This window comes from Nicotiana attenuata, unplaced genomic scaffold (genome assembly GCF_001879085.1).
Source record: "Nicotiana attenuata strain UT unplaced genomic scaffold, NIATTr2, whole genome shotgun sequence".
In the NCBI taxonomy this organism is placed as follows: Eukaryota; Viridiplantae; Streptophyta; class Magnoliopsida; order Solanales; family Solanaceae; genus Nicotiana; species Nicotiana attenuata.
The window spans coordinates 638,122-654,725 of NW_017670427.1; positions in this window are offsets into that span (position 1 = coordinate 638,122).

The following is a 16,604-nucleotide window of genomic DNA, read 5'->3' on the forward strand; positions in this document are numbered from 1 at the left end:
AAAATAGCCAGCGTTCGCGAAGTCATTTAAAAATAGCAACTATTTTGCTGCAGCACAGAAAGTTCCAACATAATATATTGGAGATCGATACACCTGTGTATGAACTTCCAACATATTATGCTGGAACTCCAACACGCAGAAAGTTTCAGTATAATATACTGGAGATTGGAGCACCGATGCTCAAGTCTCCAATATATTATGCTGGACCGGTATACTATACTGGAACTCCAGTATATTATACTAGAGTTCCAGTAGCATAAGTATACTGGAACTCCAGTATATTATACTGGAGTTTTTCTGAATTTTAAACAGTGTTTTCGCTCAAAGTCATCTTTACATTAAAAGTGGCTAAATTTCGATTACTTTTAAAACTGTGACTATTTTTGAATGACCACTTGTAAATCTGGACATTTTTGAATTTCTCCCGATGGAATACGCCTCTCGGAGTTTCACGAGCCTAACTGATTTTTCCAACTAAGAAATACTCCTACCACAAATTCACAATCCAAATGAATTGTAGAAATAGAACATCATAAGAGCAATCTTTAACTTTTGGCCCTTTAGGCAGATCACCTGACCAATGGACGAACTTTCAAGGTCAAAAGTTACTGGCAAAACAATTTTGCTCATTGGTCAAGTGATGTGCCCCGGAGATCAAAAGTTCATGATCAGCTCCTTTCAATGTCATTTGTACATTGACCCGAAGAATTGTGTTTGAAGTCACATAAAAAACACAAAGTTCCACTCTAATCATAAGCTTCAATACTAGAGATCCAAATAGGATTGGCCCAGCTGCAGCACTGTATAGCATCTCCAATCAAAGGAATAGTTGAGTCTAAGGTGTACCAAGCTTCTTATCTGTGCATAATTAGCCAACAAAATCACAAAGACTTCCTAATTGCAGTAAATTATAGAGAGGAAACAAAATGACTGTATAAAAAGAAAATAAGATGTTTCTTTTACACTACTTAATTAATTTGTCAAATGACTCGTGCAGAACAACTTAAAAACAACACACATTATTCGTTACCATATTAACAATTATGGGAAAAAATTTAAAGCACTTTCCCCTAGCACAACATATACGGCTATAATCGGTCCTACTCGATTTTACTATTTGATCGAGACCAGGGAGTTGCATCGAAGGTCGGCCTTGAAGTTGATCAGACCAGATCACGAGGAGAAGTTACCGAGTTCGAGAATCGAGGTGCCTGTCGAGATCAAAGCCAGTATGTCTTCTGAATACTTTAGTACTCTTCTTTCAATCTAGGCAAGTGTTCTGTGAATAAATCCAAAGTCCAGGGCATTCCCCCCTTTAGGCCTCTTTCTCACACCACGACTTGTGGTCGAAATTCTTGCAATCTCATAACTATTGCTACCTTCTATCATGCAGTCTGTACAACTTTGTCCTTGTATGTGCGCCTATGCGACTCTTCTTTCCTCTTTCCTCCAGCTTTTAGCCAATCTCTAGGACTTACTTTGTGAACATATGCATAACTATGAAAAGTTGCCCCTCTAGGAATCTATAGGTGTATTGAAGTTCTTTTCTCGGTACTTTGTCAAACTTACGAACATTGCTATATTTTGTTTCATAGACCCGTTTATCTATTCGTATAACTTTACTGCATCTATGTAGGTCATACTATTACATAAGTCTTACTTCAATTTATCATTATTGAGGTCTGCTACCAAACTCCAGATTACTCTCTCGCTGCTTATCGTGTATTTATAGATCTAAGTCCTTTAATGCTTCTTCATTACTATTTATCTTAAGAATGATAGTCTGAGCTCATCTCATACTGTTGAAATTTTATCCATCTATTGTTGATTAACCTTAATGTTGATCTTTCATCTAGCATTGATAACTTGATCTCTTATCTAACACTATCGCTAGGGCTCGCGTCTCATAGTGGACATCTGGAGTAATTAGATAGATCTACCTAGGGCTATACTATACTTCTATAATCGCATTTTATAGTATACCAATGTGACTCACCTTACATGGGTATTTTATTCCCGTACAATTCATGAAATCCTCTTTAAGTCATTACTCAATCGAAGGCCCAAACTCTATCCTCTATCTATCACAATCACACCCTCATTCTTTTACCAGGGCAGCATTCCGTCTCTTCTAAATGCTACTAGTCTTAGACTCCTTTGAGTTCAATCAGGCTATACTAAACTTTCTATAACTTAGATAAGCCATCAGCTCTCTTGTTTTTCATGGGCTTAATCCTGAGGACTTATCCATTCTTGTCACCTTCTCACTCGCCCTTTCTCATCCTTACTCATGTCATAAAATCTTGTCTCTTTACTATACGTTAGCTTGCGACCTATACGTATCTATTTATAGTATTCGCAACCTTCCATCCACTTACTTGCACCATAGATTTCCTTGTGTTATTCTGGAACGTCAAGTGAGACATCACATCGTCTCAAACAATTCTTTACTCTTTTAACTAGACCTCTCGATACCTAGAAACCATCGGCTGGAAGATATGCCACTAATGACACATCTATCCTTTTTGCATACTATATCCCATTGCTTTTAGCCTTCTATCCGAAGTATGGATTATTCACAACCTTCTTCACTTTAGTATCTCGTAAGTTGCTCACCTTTACCTTACTTTCTTTAAAATCTCGCATAACCTCTTCTATATTTTTCCTAACTTCCCTTTTCACATTGGTATGATTTACATCCACAACTTGAAGCTCTATTGTAATTCTTGCACATCTGGTGCACACACAATCCGGTGGAAGCTTCATAGTGACTTCTTATGAAGCTGGTACACTTCTAACGGGCTTTATCGTAGAGCCATTATAGAATATGGATGTTGTACTATCTATCTTGTACCTCTGATATTAAGAGTGATTTCGCTATCTTCTCAATCACAAGGTCTATAATTTTCTGGACCCAATAATCAGATTCCTGATTTACTTCATTGATGTAACTCTTTAGTTTCCTCCTTCTTAAGTGCGTTCATAACATAGCTAACTCTGGATCATTGATCGGATAATTTCTTTCATTCCTTCTCAGCGTTTTCAAACGTGAGCTATTACTTTTCCTAGTATTTCTGCTCCCTTGTTGCATGCATACTTAGCTTATCTTAGTTCCCCCGCATGCAAAAATTTTCATGCAACTCATATGATATCGAATCCTACTTTTGATTTTACTTCCCGATCATTGGCTACGGTAGGTGCCACTTTCTTAGTGTTGTAGTGAGACTGTATTTACATGACCATTTCTTCTTCAAGTTACTATGCTTAGGTTGAAGCCTTATTCCCTATTTCCTTAACTAGCCTTTCATTGTAGTACTTAGGGAGGACCCTCTGTCTCTTGTAAAGCTGCGAGCTTATTACATTGTATACTCGACGGAATTTTTGATGTCCTTCCTCGCCTATAATTATCCGTGATTACTTACCTCCATGCCCTTGTGCTTGTAGGGTTGCTTCTGAATTCGATATTTTGACTATCTTCCCAGTGGCACTCTCTTTTATTTCCGTAACACTAATATGGTACCTTTAACTTCCTCGGCTCCTATCTGAATTTTTCTCAAGTATTACAATGTCACAACTGCGGGGATGAGTAAACTATATTGAGTTTTACTATATTTATCTTGCACGACCTACTGATTTTTCTATATTCTCTCGACTAGCCATAAATAGGATCTTCCTCAATCAACTACTAACTACTCGTTGGCCCATTCACATATCATTACTCCGCGTAATCTTTCTTGGGTTGTTTCCTTTGTCTTAACTTACATCTTGCACCCGCTCTTTATTTATCAATAACATCCTGGGAGGAACTCTTACTTCCTCTCCTTGACATTGTGCTTGCATAATGTTCTAGAATCGTAGCATATTCGTAGGATCCGAATAGGTGCCTCATCCCATTTTCATTTTTATCGCATTCTTTCTTTACCATTCCATAGTTACTAGAACCACTTAATTCTGACGTAATGTCACATCACTCCATATTACCCCCTTTAGGGGAGTACTAAGAGTTGGAGACACGATGATCTACTCATAGATGTTTTACCTTTTCATCTTTGGCGTCTTTTCACATAATTGATGACCCTTATTCGCCTTGCGGTAATCCTTGTGTACCAAGGATAACAAATTTCCTTACTCACAAGGGTGACACCTAGTGTAACTGGCAAACATAGTCCCTTAAGCTTAACTTTGCTCACATTGCTTGATTTAGGGAAGCGTCTTCCTGAATGACCTTTAAAGATTATTCTTCTATCGTCCATTCTATTATTGCCCGAACGCATTCTTTGAAATTCTCATGATGCTGACTATTATCAAATCACGCAATCCCTAATTCCTGTTTAGTTTATCTTGTTCACCATCCAATACTGATTTCCATTACTCTGGGTCTAAATTTTCCTTCTAGTAATCACGTTAGAGTCACGAACTTATTTTTCGAAATGAATATGTGACTTTATGGCCTATACTCTTTTGTTGTCTCAAGGCCTATCACCTCTCATCTTTTCCATCCCTTGGCTATAGACTCTGTAATACTGTCATCATTTTCTTTTTTCCTACCATTGTCATCCATGTATCACATCTTACTCATAATACTTTATTAACTCTCTTCTTATTTCCCTGCTAACATTTACGCCTATCACTTTATTTGCAAAATTCGAACAAAACATTCATTTACTTCTAGCTCCCTTTGCTCCACCCTACTGGCTCTTTGGGTTGCCTAACGTTCTTTCTTTACTAGGTACGCGAGCCACACTAAGGTAATATTTATCCCTTCCAGCCTTCCAGTGCCTATCTTTCAAAAGGTTTTTTTTGAACATTCTAGTATTTATATCTAGCTATACTATTCTAGAGTTCACCATCTAGGTGTCTCACAAGGAGATATATTAACACATTTGCAATATCCTTCGGAAACGTCAACTAACGCAAACAATCCATACAACATTTTGGGTTACTTTAACCCCAGCTGGATCCTGATATCCCATCCTTCTCTTAACTATATATGTTTGCTCCCATGGAGCATTGTTTACTTTGAAAATGGTATTTACAATTAGATTTGATTTTGTGGTTCTAAAAATACGTGATTTATTTTTATGCTAGTTGTTAGGCAGTAGATGCTAAGTGTGAGACTTGAAAACAAGATAAGAGTTTGAATGTAGAGTGACAAGCAAACCGAGTGACTGAGAATCGGGGCCTCGAGCAAGGCTATACGGGGCTTTGGGGTCGAGCTAAGCGTTTGGCTGTGGACTACCGATGAGGGACTAACGGTTCTAAAAGCTTTGATGAAGGCTATTTATGATCAATGATGAGTAATAAATGAAGAACAATGAATGAAACACAATAAATGTGAGCAATGTAATAAATATAAGCTATAAAATCAAGGAAGAATATGTTTAAGCTAGAGAGCAGAGAATGTTCTTGTTCTTGTATTGAATGTTGTGCATTGTGTCTTACAAAATGATAAGGATCCCATTTATATATGAGGGGGAATCCCAACATGGTACAGATACATTTATTACAAAGATACGCGGCTGGTACAACCATTAAATGCTACGATACGAGCTTGTACTAGCCTTGTAGACTTAGTCAGCTTTACCCACGTGCCTTGGGAACTTCCTGTCGGTCCATCATAATAACCGATTTGTGCTGCCCTGAGGTCGAACGTCAAGAACCCTTGGGGCCATTCCTGGAGCCTTTGGAGGCGTATACAGATTCCCCACATTTCTTAGAATGAAAATGACAAGAAAAGGTCTTGAACTCTTGCCTCTTCGATACTACCATGAGGACGTCAGCCCGCCAGAGCATTAAATGCCATGACTGAAAGATTGTGCAGGAGGCGCTGTCAACACGACTATCGAGAAGCCCACGAACCGTTATTGGTTTACCTTTCTGCTCCTCAAATGCTGCCCATATGACTTCTATAAATACCATAACTGTTTTGTCATTCATACTTTTACAACCTCTTCAAGTTTCTAGAGCTAAGTTCATCATCTTCCGCATTCTACTCCCTTCTACGCTTGCCTCTTCACGTTCTTTTTCAGAAACCCTTTTTTATAGTGATAGCTAGAACCTCTAGAATGGTACCGCATAAAGAGGGCACTATTTCTTCGTCTCACCCATCTAGGGGCAAACCAAAAGTACCCCCAACTATTGAGCAATGTACTCCCGCCCAATTCGATACGGTCTCCGATTTTTCCATCGAAAATCCCCCTTCTACGCCGGGCCGATGTGAGCACGTGTCTCGGTACATCAGCATGGTGACCGATAGGAATAGAGTGAAGGAAGATTGCCGATCGGGGGAGGTAATGTTATTAGAGATCCCCAATCCTGGGGAAAGCATAGTAGACCAAAAAGCTGGCTTCCTCAGGATATATACAACGTCTTTACTCTGGGTCCCATAGATTCTTCAGATCCTTCTTCCCCGTCAATAGATTCGGTGATTCTCAACTTTTGTTGTGAGTATCGGGTGACACTCGGCCAGATCTATTCTTCTTTCTGGAGGATCGTGTACATGCTCTGATATTTTTCTAACCGGGTCGAGTGTATGTCCTTCACCTTCAATCACTTGGTCAGATTATACAGCCCCCGTCTCTTTCGAGGTTTGATCAAGCTTCACCCTCGATCCACAAAGACATTCTTTTCGAGCATCGATGAGGACAAGGACCCGGGGTGGATGAGTGAGGACCTCGGACATCATCTCGGCTAATAGGATGCCATTCCCGGAGGAATGGAATATGAAGCGTAAGTGCAGCTACCTCGAGCATGTTTTATTGCCCCTTCTTCCCCTTCTCAAAATGATCTCCTTTTGATTATGCATCCACTGTTTGGTACCTCGGAGCGGTTCAGAACCTCTCGGGATGGATTGGTCAGTTGGATACCGCTTTCCCTTATATCGAGCGTTCTAGGTGTGACTTGGCAAAAATATAGTGGCAAACAAAGAACCACGGTATGCTTTTCATCGCTATCTTTACAAAGTTTTCTTATGAGTAACTTTTGTGGTGATAAGTTTGATGCATCACGCTTGTGTAGGACTCGGGGATCGTATGGCGATGAGACCGTCTTCTGGTGGTGACGAAGAGACCTCGAAACCCGGCAAGGGTAGGAAGAGGAAGAAGGAGGCGTCGGCCGGGTCTCTAAAATCAGAGAAACCTAAATTTTGCAGGCCTCGGACCGATGCCACGATCTCGACTTCGGCTGCTGTGGCAAGTCCCCTTTCCGAGGATGAAGGTGATGATGATGATGATCGCCCTTTGGTACAAAGGGCGAGATTAGGTGCATATACTCCGCATGTTATTGGGTGGAGGGCCGCCGAATTAGGGGTGGTCGATATGGACCAAACCCGTGCTGAGGAGACCCTCAAGGAGGGTTCGGGCAAAGTTCCCGAGTTTCAAGTCGGACGTGGTACAGTTCGTACTGATGAACTCGCTGCTGGTGATTTCGGAGGGCCTGAACCCGAAGTTTCTCATGGGCAAGATGAGACCCTTAGAGAAATTAATGCCCTGGGTTGATTTAATTTGATCCCTTCGTACTCAACGGGGGAAATCAAGGATGCACATTACCAGGATACTGCCGATGTAGGGGCCTCTCATGGAGGGGAAGATGTGCTCGGAGAATACTTCGACTGTGTCGACGAGTATATTGACCTTTACGCTCCCGTCGCTCTCGATGAGGCGGAGAGGCTTCAACAGTAGGTGATACTCTTGACATATCATTTCCGCTTTAAATCTTTGCCATTGTCTTTCTAACTTCTCTGCTTTGTTGCAGGCTGAGAAAATGTATGACCATGCCATTTCTAGTATCCAAGACGAGCTTTCATGTTGTGGGAAGGAGATCGAGAAGCTTACCTTGGAGCTAAAGGAGTCAAAGGCCTCCTCTGCCCGAAAGGGGGAGGAGTTGAGCGGGCTTTAGGCGAGTTTGGAGGGAATGCGCCAGGAAAGGGCTGGCCTTGCTGAGCAGGTAACATGGCATCCATGAACTCGTCTTTTATTCTTATAACTTGATGCTTACCAACTTGTTTTGCCTTTGCAGATTTGGCAAAAGAATGTCCTGGTGGGGCAACTTCAGGAAGAGGCTACAGCGAAGGATGCAGAGATCCTCGAGCTGAGGGGGCGAAATGAGGCTGCGACCTTCGAGAGAGACTTTTTGCAGACTAGGGTATTCTTCGAAGTGCTCAGAAGGAGGCTGCTGCACTATCCGTGGCCAAGTCTGAGGCCGAAGGAAATGCATCTTCAAACATTAAAGATGCCGCCACTGCAAATGATCGAGCTAGCGAGATATCAGAGAAGGGCAAGCAGAAGCTGACTCGGGCCATTGCTTACGCTCGTTCATAAGAAAGGAGGCAGGCTCTCAAAGAAGCAAGCACCAAAGGCGCCGATCTCTTAGCTGAGATTGAGGAAGCTCGAACCTTGGATGAAAAATCAGCATTTTAGGCCACTATGGATGAGGGTTGCGGAGATGATCTATAGAGTAGTGAGGGTGAAGAATATACTCACGTTGTCTTCCCCTTTTCTTTTTGTGTATGAATTTCTCGGGGGGAAAGGCTTTGTAAAGACACCCCTTTTAAATATATTTTTGAAAAGGTAAAAAGATTCCTCAACTTCAACTCATTGAATTGTATATTTCAGCGTTCACGCGAAGTTACCCTTTGAATTTTGATGTTGGCTCCTTGGAGCCCATACGAGTAATCGGGACCATCGAGATCGGGCACCATCTCGAGACTAGGTTGATAGATCTTTTTAGTGTCCATGCTTGTAGTACCGGGATCCTTGAGACCTCGATGGCTCTCGAGCGCTGTATGACAATGTCATTTATATGACATGGTCGTGAAGTGACCGGGGGAGGGGGAGAGGGTCCCACCAGTACACTTCCTCAACAGTTGTACTGACATGGTCAAAGTTAATTGGCTTTCCGAATAGGCGAACAATTGCCACTTGTTCTATATATGTGTTTGCTTTCCCCTTATTTGAGGATTCCGCTACATTGAGTAACTATCCCCTTTATAGAGCTCTTCTTCCTTGTGCCAGTTTTCTTCAATTCAAAGCTTTCGCCCAAGTATTCATCTTCCTTTTCTTATTTTACCATATCCATGGCGGCCACGTCCAAATCTGTTCATCAAGGAGAGGAGAGTTCTGCCTCTGATTCGCGCTCGGTCGCTGGTACACCGCTGACGTCCGGTGAGCTACCTTTGGGGTGTTTTGTCTCGAGGAGGGACTTTACGTTAGAGAGACCTCCCAATGTTCAAGGCTATTGGGATCATGCGTCGAGGTTCGTCTTACCAATAGGGGAGGAACACCTCAAGGCGATCAGGAAAGACTGCGGATGGGGAGAAAAGGTGGTACTGTAGGTACCTTCCCCGGGAGAGAGCATCACGGCCCACGTCGAGGGGTTTTTGAATGTATATACGTACCCCTTTACACTGAACCCTCTCTATAGGGTCCTGCTTGAGTTTTGTAGAAGATATCAGGTTACCCTAGCACAGGTTCACCCGTCATTGTGGAGGATAGTGTTGATGATAAGGTACTTTGCGGATAAAGTCAGGCTCGAGTTTACCCTCGGCCATCTTATCAGATTGTACCGACCCTTGCATTACCGAGGTTTGATTACTCTATGACATCTATCCACCCGGCCCTTTATTGCCAGTAACGAAGAAGACAGGAATCGAGGGTGGATGAGTTGATTTGTCCGAGTGCGGACTGTCGATATTATCCCTATAGAGTTTCTGCTATTGCCAATGAAATGGAATTTCACACGTAAGTGGTACACTTGTGTTTTTATCATTTTGTTCATGGTGGAGGCAGACTCCATAAAGATATTTTCCTTTCCTTCTCTACAGCAATCCCGTGGCTGCCACACGAGGTCCCCGATCTGGCGGATTAGACTAGGAAACTGGCAGCTTGCTCAACTTATGATGAGCGTAAGTGGCGAGATCTGTCCAAGGGTAGATGGGAGGCCAAACACCACAGTACGTGTTGTGTGGCCTATTTTCTTTGAAATGTACTCTCTTTTATGTGTATTAACTCCGTCACCATTGGTATTGGAGAATTTTCTGAGATGAGACCGTGCCCCCTCGGGGAGGAGGAAGGATCGTCGGCTTCGGGGCCGAGGACTAATTAAAAATGGAAGGAGTCCTCAAAGGACGAGGGTGCTCTTAGCGAGGCAAGCCCTGCTCTGCGGCTCAAAGAAGATGTATCAGTTGAGCCTGCGGCATATGAGGCTTCTAGCCTCAGGAAAATGGTTCCTCTTTTGCCGCCGTCTTCCTTTCTCGTCGAAGGTACTTCGAGGGATAAAGATTTTCTGCCGCCTCCCTATTCTCCCACCGAAGGTACTTCGAGGGAAATTCGAGGCCAGGGGCCGCCTAATTCGAGCGGGGTATCGAGCGACTGTATTCCCATAGGGAGTGGTTCTACTCGGGCCGATGAGACCAGGCCAGTAGATGTGCGCTCAAACTTTGATGAGGCTCATGGGCTTTATTTTGCGGTGTGCTTTGGTCGACTGTATTTGCTTTTCAATTTTGCAGTTTCATTTTCTTATTGAGCTCCTTTTTCGTAGGCCATTGACAAGCTCAAGTCTGAGCTGCTCCGCTGTGAAGCTAGGTTGCGAAAAGCCTTGGACAGGGATAAATCCCTCAGGCTTCTTTGTGACAAAAGAATGAAGGAGGTTGTATATCTGCTGTACAAGGCGAGTCGAAGCCGTAACTACGAAATCTACCTCGAGAGACAGGTAACCTTTGTTTCGAAGGGATGCACATTTCTTCTCCTTCCCTTGGAGATTGACAATTTGATACTTTAGTTGCAGAGTAAGATAGAAGACCTAGAACGCCTTTAGGGTGAATTTAGTCGGGACAAGCATGAGTGTACTGAGCTAAGGGCTCAGGCAGATGCCTAAGTCATGGCCATGAAGAATGCTTTGGCCAAGGCTTCCACCCTCAAGGTGCAACTCCGGAATGCTCGTGAAAACAACTCGATCCAAATGAGCATGATTGTAGGTCTCGAGTCTGAGCTTTTGAAGATGAAGGCCGAGGTCGTGGATGCCGGGCTGAAGCTGGAGAGATTCGAGCTAAGGCTGATAGGAAAGTGGCCGTCTATCTAAAAGATGCTGCTGATGCTCGAGCTGAGTTGAGAGGGGCTTCCGACCGGGAGAGCAGAAGTAATGAATATGCCCGGTGTAGATCTTGGAGGGAAACTCTCGAGGAGATCCATGCTTGGGTCTTCGATCTCTCGGAAGAGATATCGTAGGCAAAGGAGGATGAATTCAACACCAAGTTCCTCGTGTCTGATGCCGAGGATAATGAGGAGGAGGCTGATGGAGCCGTAGTTTCCGAGGGGAAGTAGACTAAGCCTTTCTTTGCGTGTAATGCTTTTTAGAGAACATTGTAAATGAAGCTTTGTACTCTTTCATATATAAAAGGAAACCTTTCGGTTTTATTTTTCATGAATTTCCCTTTGCTTGTGTATGCCTTTCTTTGCTTATTTTGACGTTTCTCAATGATTAGCCAGATGAACCGGACTTCGAGGTAAAAACCCTTAGGTTTACAAATCGGCCCTGAGGCTTGTTGGGCCGGCTCGTAGGATCTTACGCATTTGCCTTTACGAACATTTTAGTTAACTATTTCGGGCTCACTCTTCGAGTCAGATTTTGACTCGAGCTCATTGACCCTTAAGTTTTCGAATTTTAAGTTGGCTCTTAGGCTCTTACGTGTTGGGTCGGTACGACCTCTAATATAGGCTGGTGCTTAGGCTCTTACGTACCGACCTTTTATATAGGCTGGCGCTTAGGCTCTTACGCATTGGGTCGGTATGAACTTTTATGTAGGATTTATTCTTCGCTCGTTAAAGACTTTTTGAAGTTTTTATATTCGCCGAACTTTTCATCGGTTCGATAAGAACCTCGATTGTGAGCCGTTATGCAGTGATAAATGAGCACCTCAGGAGGTTTCGCTCGATGGCTAAATTGTTTCAAAGCCTGTTGGTTGGAGCTGATATGATCGAAACTCTTTTACTTATGCCGAAGTTAGCTTGATTAACCGGTTCTTTTTGAAGTATTTTCGAAGTTATTTAAAGGCTTGTGATTTTATAGCAACGGTCGGGCATCCTCGAGTCGCGTAAGTTTGGCCGGAGCCTTGTGATCGTAGTCATTGTGTTTGGCCATAGCCTTTCAGTCCCCGAGTGAAGTATTTTCGGCGTTTACATCGAGGGTATGCCTTTTTCAGGTCATACAAGTTTGAATATATAGCCTTAACATTAAGATCGGGATTATGCCTTTTGTAAGGTCTTAAAATTTTTAACATGCCTTACTTGAGGTCTTACAGATTTGGTTACTTGGTACAAGTGTAACTTATGCCTTGCTTGAGGTCTTACAGTTTTGGTGCAATTCATGCCTTGCTTGAGGTCTTACAGATTTGGTGTTGCCTTATGGAGGTCTTATACTATTGATAATGCCTCATGGAGGTCTTACATTTTCTACTATTGCCACATGGAGGGCTTTCGGGCTCGAGGTTGCCCACTTTGGGTCTTACGGCCTTGAGTTTCTGATAGCTCGATGGGATGACAGTCCGCGATAGTCCTCGAGACATCAAATGTTTTTTGGCTATGGAGTCGTTCTTTGTAAACTTGGTGTTGCCTCATTGAGGGCTTATGAGTTCGAAGCTTCCGACCAGGAGGTCATATGGCTTCGAGTTTTTGACGTCAGTCCCCAGGTGTTCGGGAAATTTCTGGCTATGGAGCCGCTTCTTGTAAAAATAGCAGACTTCTTTGAAACGCAAAGAATTTTGATGGAGGAAAAGTACTCTTTGATTACTTGGCACAAGTATACATGTTTTCGTTTTCAAGGGCTTGGTTATTCTATGCGGACACGGTTCGTTCGGCCATTTGGCCCGATACATCATTTCCCCGTCGAGGAACTTTTTGGCTCAACATGGCTTCTCCGAGGAGGTGATCTCCTGGGGGGATGCCCCCCAGTATTCGAGGTTGATTGAAGAGAAGCCTTGAATACTTGTTAAGTTCTCCTTAGGTAGCATATAGATGTTGCCTCGTTAAAAACCTTGCTGGTAAAACCCTTCTTGGCATAAACCCGAGCGAAAGAAAAGAGTGCAACGTATGCTTTAAAACCTAAGGTCTTCAAGCTGGAAAGCGCTTCGATTGTTCTGATCGGACACCTGCACACGGGTTAGTGTAAGATGTAAAATAAAAAGGGAGACGACTATGCCTTAGTGGTGATGGCGCTTCGAGCCTCGATGCTCTTCAACTGTTTGCTCTGGGGATGCGGTACGGTCCTCTGCTTGTTTATTTGGGTGTTGCCGAGAATGTATCTCATGATTGCTACTTCTTTGTTTGCTTATCCTTTAGCTCCTTCGATGTTGAAGGCATCGATGCCGGTGCCACATCATGCACCGCGAACATCTCTCTTGCTACATGCTGTTCTTCGTACACAGTTTTTATTCCGTCCTTTGTTGGAAATTTCATCATTTGATGAAGAGTTGATGGTATTGCCCTCATGTAGTGTATCCATGGCCTTCCGAGCAAGGTGTTGTAACTCATGTCTCATTCCATGACATGAAACTTGACATTTTGGGTTGTGTCGGTCACGTTGACCGCGAGGGTGATTTCCCCTTCGTTGTTTCGCTCGCCATGTTGAATCCGTTGAGGACTCGAGAGGCGGGCACGATCTGGTGGAGCAGTCCGAGCTGCTCCACCACCCTCGACCTGATAATATTGGCCGAGCTACCTGGATCCACAAGCACATGCTTAATTTGAAATGTATTCACGAGAAAAGAAATTACCAACGCGTCGTTATGAGGCTGAGACAGGGCCTCGATGTGCTCATCGCTCAATGTGCGAGCATCCTCGGGTATGTAACCTCGAGTTCAATTCTCCCTGGTGATGGATATTTTTGTTCTTTTGACGAAGGGTTCTTGCGGGATGTCGCTGCCTCCAAAGATCATGTGGAGACATGTTGTGGCTCGTCAGTTTCATTTTTCCTGTTCGCCTCTCTTTCCCGAAACTGATTTTTGGCTCGGTTGCTGAGGAACTCTCTGAGGTGCCCATTGTTGAGTAGTCGGGCTACTTCTTCTCGGAGCTGTCTGCAGTCTTCGGTCCTATGACCGTGTGTTCCGTGAAATTCGCACACCATGTTAGGGTTTCTCTGCGATGGATCTGATAGTTCGGGTCTTGGCCACCTGGTGTCTTTGATCTTACCGATGGCAGATACGATGTCCGAAACGTCAACGTTAAAATTGTATTCCGACAAGCAGGGTGCCTCCGTCGGTCCTTTTTTGTCTGTCGAACCCGGCTCTGCTCACGAGTCCCCGAGGATTCTGACCTCGATCTATCCTTCGATAATTTCAGGGTATATTACGCCTTGGGGCATTTCCTCTATCTTCAGTGTATGGTTGGTACCTTTCATTGTTTGGCCTTAGCTCCTTTGCCAGAAGCCTCCTAGGATATACTGAGCCCGAGGGGGCTCCTAGTTGGTCGTCCTCTACCCTAATCTTTGATTTAATTCAGTTGTGGACATCCGACCAAGTCACGGTGGGATATTCAATAAAGTTCTGCTTCAGGTGCTTCGAAGCTACCGAGCTTCGCACGTTCAAGACTTGAGTGAAAGCCTATACTGTCCAGTCATCGGAGACCAGTGGTAATTCCATTCTCTCCATTTGAAAGCGAGATACGAACTCCCACAACATCTCGTTTTCTCTTTATTTGATTTTGAAGACGTCGGATTTCCTTGTAGCCACCTTGATGGCACCGACATGTGCCTTTATGAAAGAATCTTCCAGCATGGCAAATGAGTCTATCGAGTTTGGGGTTAGGTTGTGATACCACATCATGGCCCTTTTCGAAAGTGTTTTTCTGAACTTTTTTAGCAAGACGGATTCAATCTCGTCGTCTTTCAGGTCATTTCCCTTCACCGCATAAGTGTAAGCAGTGACGTGCTCGTTGGGGTCCGAGGTTCCGTTCTACTTCAGAAGATCGGGCATTCTGAATTTCTTTGGGATGGGCTTTGATGTAGCATTTTGTGGGAATGGCTTTTGTACGAACTTCTTTGAATTGTAGGACTTCACCTTCTAGTCATTGACATCTATCTTCTTCTCGCCCAATTTGATCCTATTTATCCTCGAGCATCTTTATGATGGCGGGGTCGGCTGCTGACCTGTTGTTGTTTGATCTTTCTGGTACTTGTTCGGCTTGTCGATCCGTTTTCGATACTGTTGCGCTTGGAGATTTTTGATGGCTTTGCAGTTGAGCAATCACTAGCTGTTGTGCCTGTATCATCTTGAAGATAACGTGAATGGTAACCTCTTGTTCCTCCCGAGCCGGGGTTATTTGAGCTTCTTGTTGGTTTTCTTGGTGTATACTCCTGTTTGTGTGGGAGCTTATGTCGGCGTGTTGGGCGTTGCGTGAGACCACGTCCACGACAATTGGTTCTGGTGCATCCTTAGGGTTTCGTGGTGGTACACCAATAATTGGAACAACTACACCATTCTCTCAATGGTCCTCAAGACCGTTGTTTCATGTGCATTCACTGTGTTAGACATTTTGACCTGAAATCAAAGATTCTTGGACAAGAAAAAGTGTGAAAGATAACTTTCATTATGTAGTAAACCTGCAAGAAAACAATCACTATTATTTTTAGCCCCATGGTGGGCGCCAAACTGTTTACCTTGAAAATGGTAATTACAATTAGATTTGGTTTTGTGGTTCTAATACGTGATTTATTTTTATGCTAGTTGTTAGGCAGTAGATGCTAAGTGTGAGACTAGAAAACAAGATAAGAGCTTGAAGGTAGTGTGACAAGCAAACCGAGTGACTGAGAATCGGGTCCTCGAGCTAGGCTATCGGGGCCTCAGGGTCGAGCTAAGCGTTTGGCTGTGGACTACCGATGAGGGACTAACGGTTCTAAAAGCTTTGATGAAGGCTATTTATGATCAATGATGAGTAATAAATGAAGAACAATGAATGAAACACAATAAATGTGAGCAATGTAATAAATATAAGCTATAAAATCAAGGGAGAATATGTTTAAGTTAGAGAGCAGAGAATGTTCTTGTTCTTGTATTGAATGTTGTGCATTGTGTCTTACAAAATGATAAGGATCCCATTTATATAAGAGGGGGAATCCCAACATGGTACAGATGCATTTGTTACAAAGATACGCGGCTGGTATAGCCATTAAATGCTACAGTACGGGATTGTACTAGCCTAGTAGACTTAGTCAGCTTTACCCACGTGCCTTGGGAACTTCCCGTTGGTCCATCATATCAACCGATTTGTACTGCCCCGAGATCGAACGTCAGGAACGCTCGGGGAAGAACCCCGAGCCGTGCCTCGAGCCTTTGGAGACGTGCTTGTGAAGCATCATAATGACCATAAGATCGGACCCTATGATTTTTACCGTATACAAGCATAACTGAGATGGGTGCGACTAATTATACATACCTCCGTTATAATTGAAGCTAACTCAAAAGGGTTATATTCCTCTGCCTGAATTGTAAATACTGATAATTATCTTCATTAATTGGGCGCCTCGTACTCTTCTTCATCTTGCTTCTTTTACTTGCTGAAACTTGTGTCTACCTTCCGATTATCTTATTCCTTCTTGCCGTAAGAGTGGATAGGCAT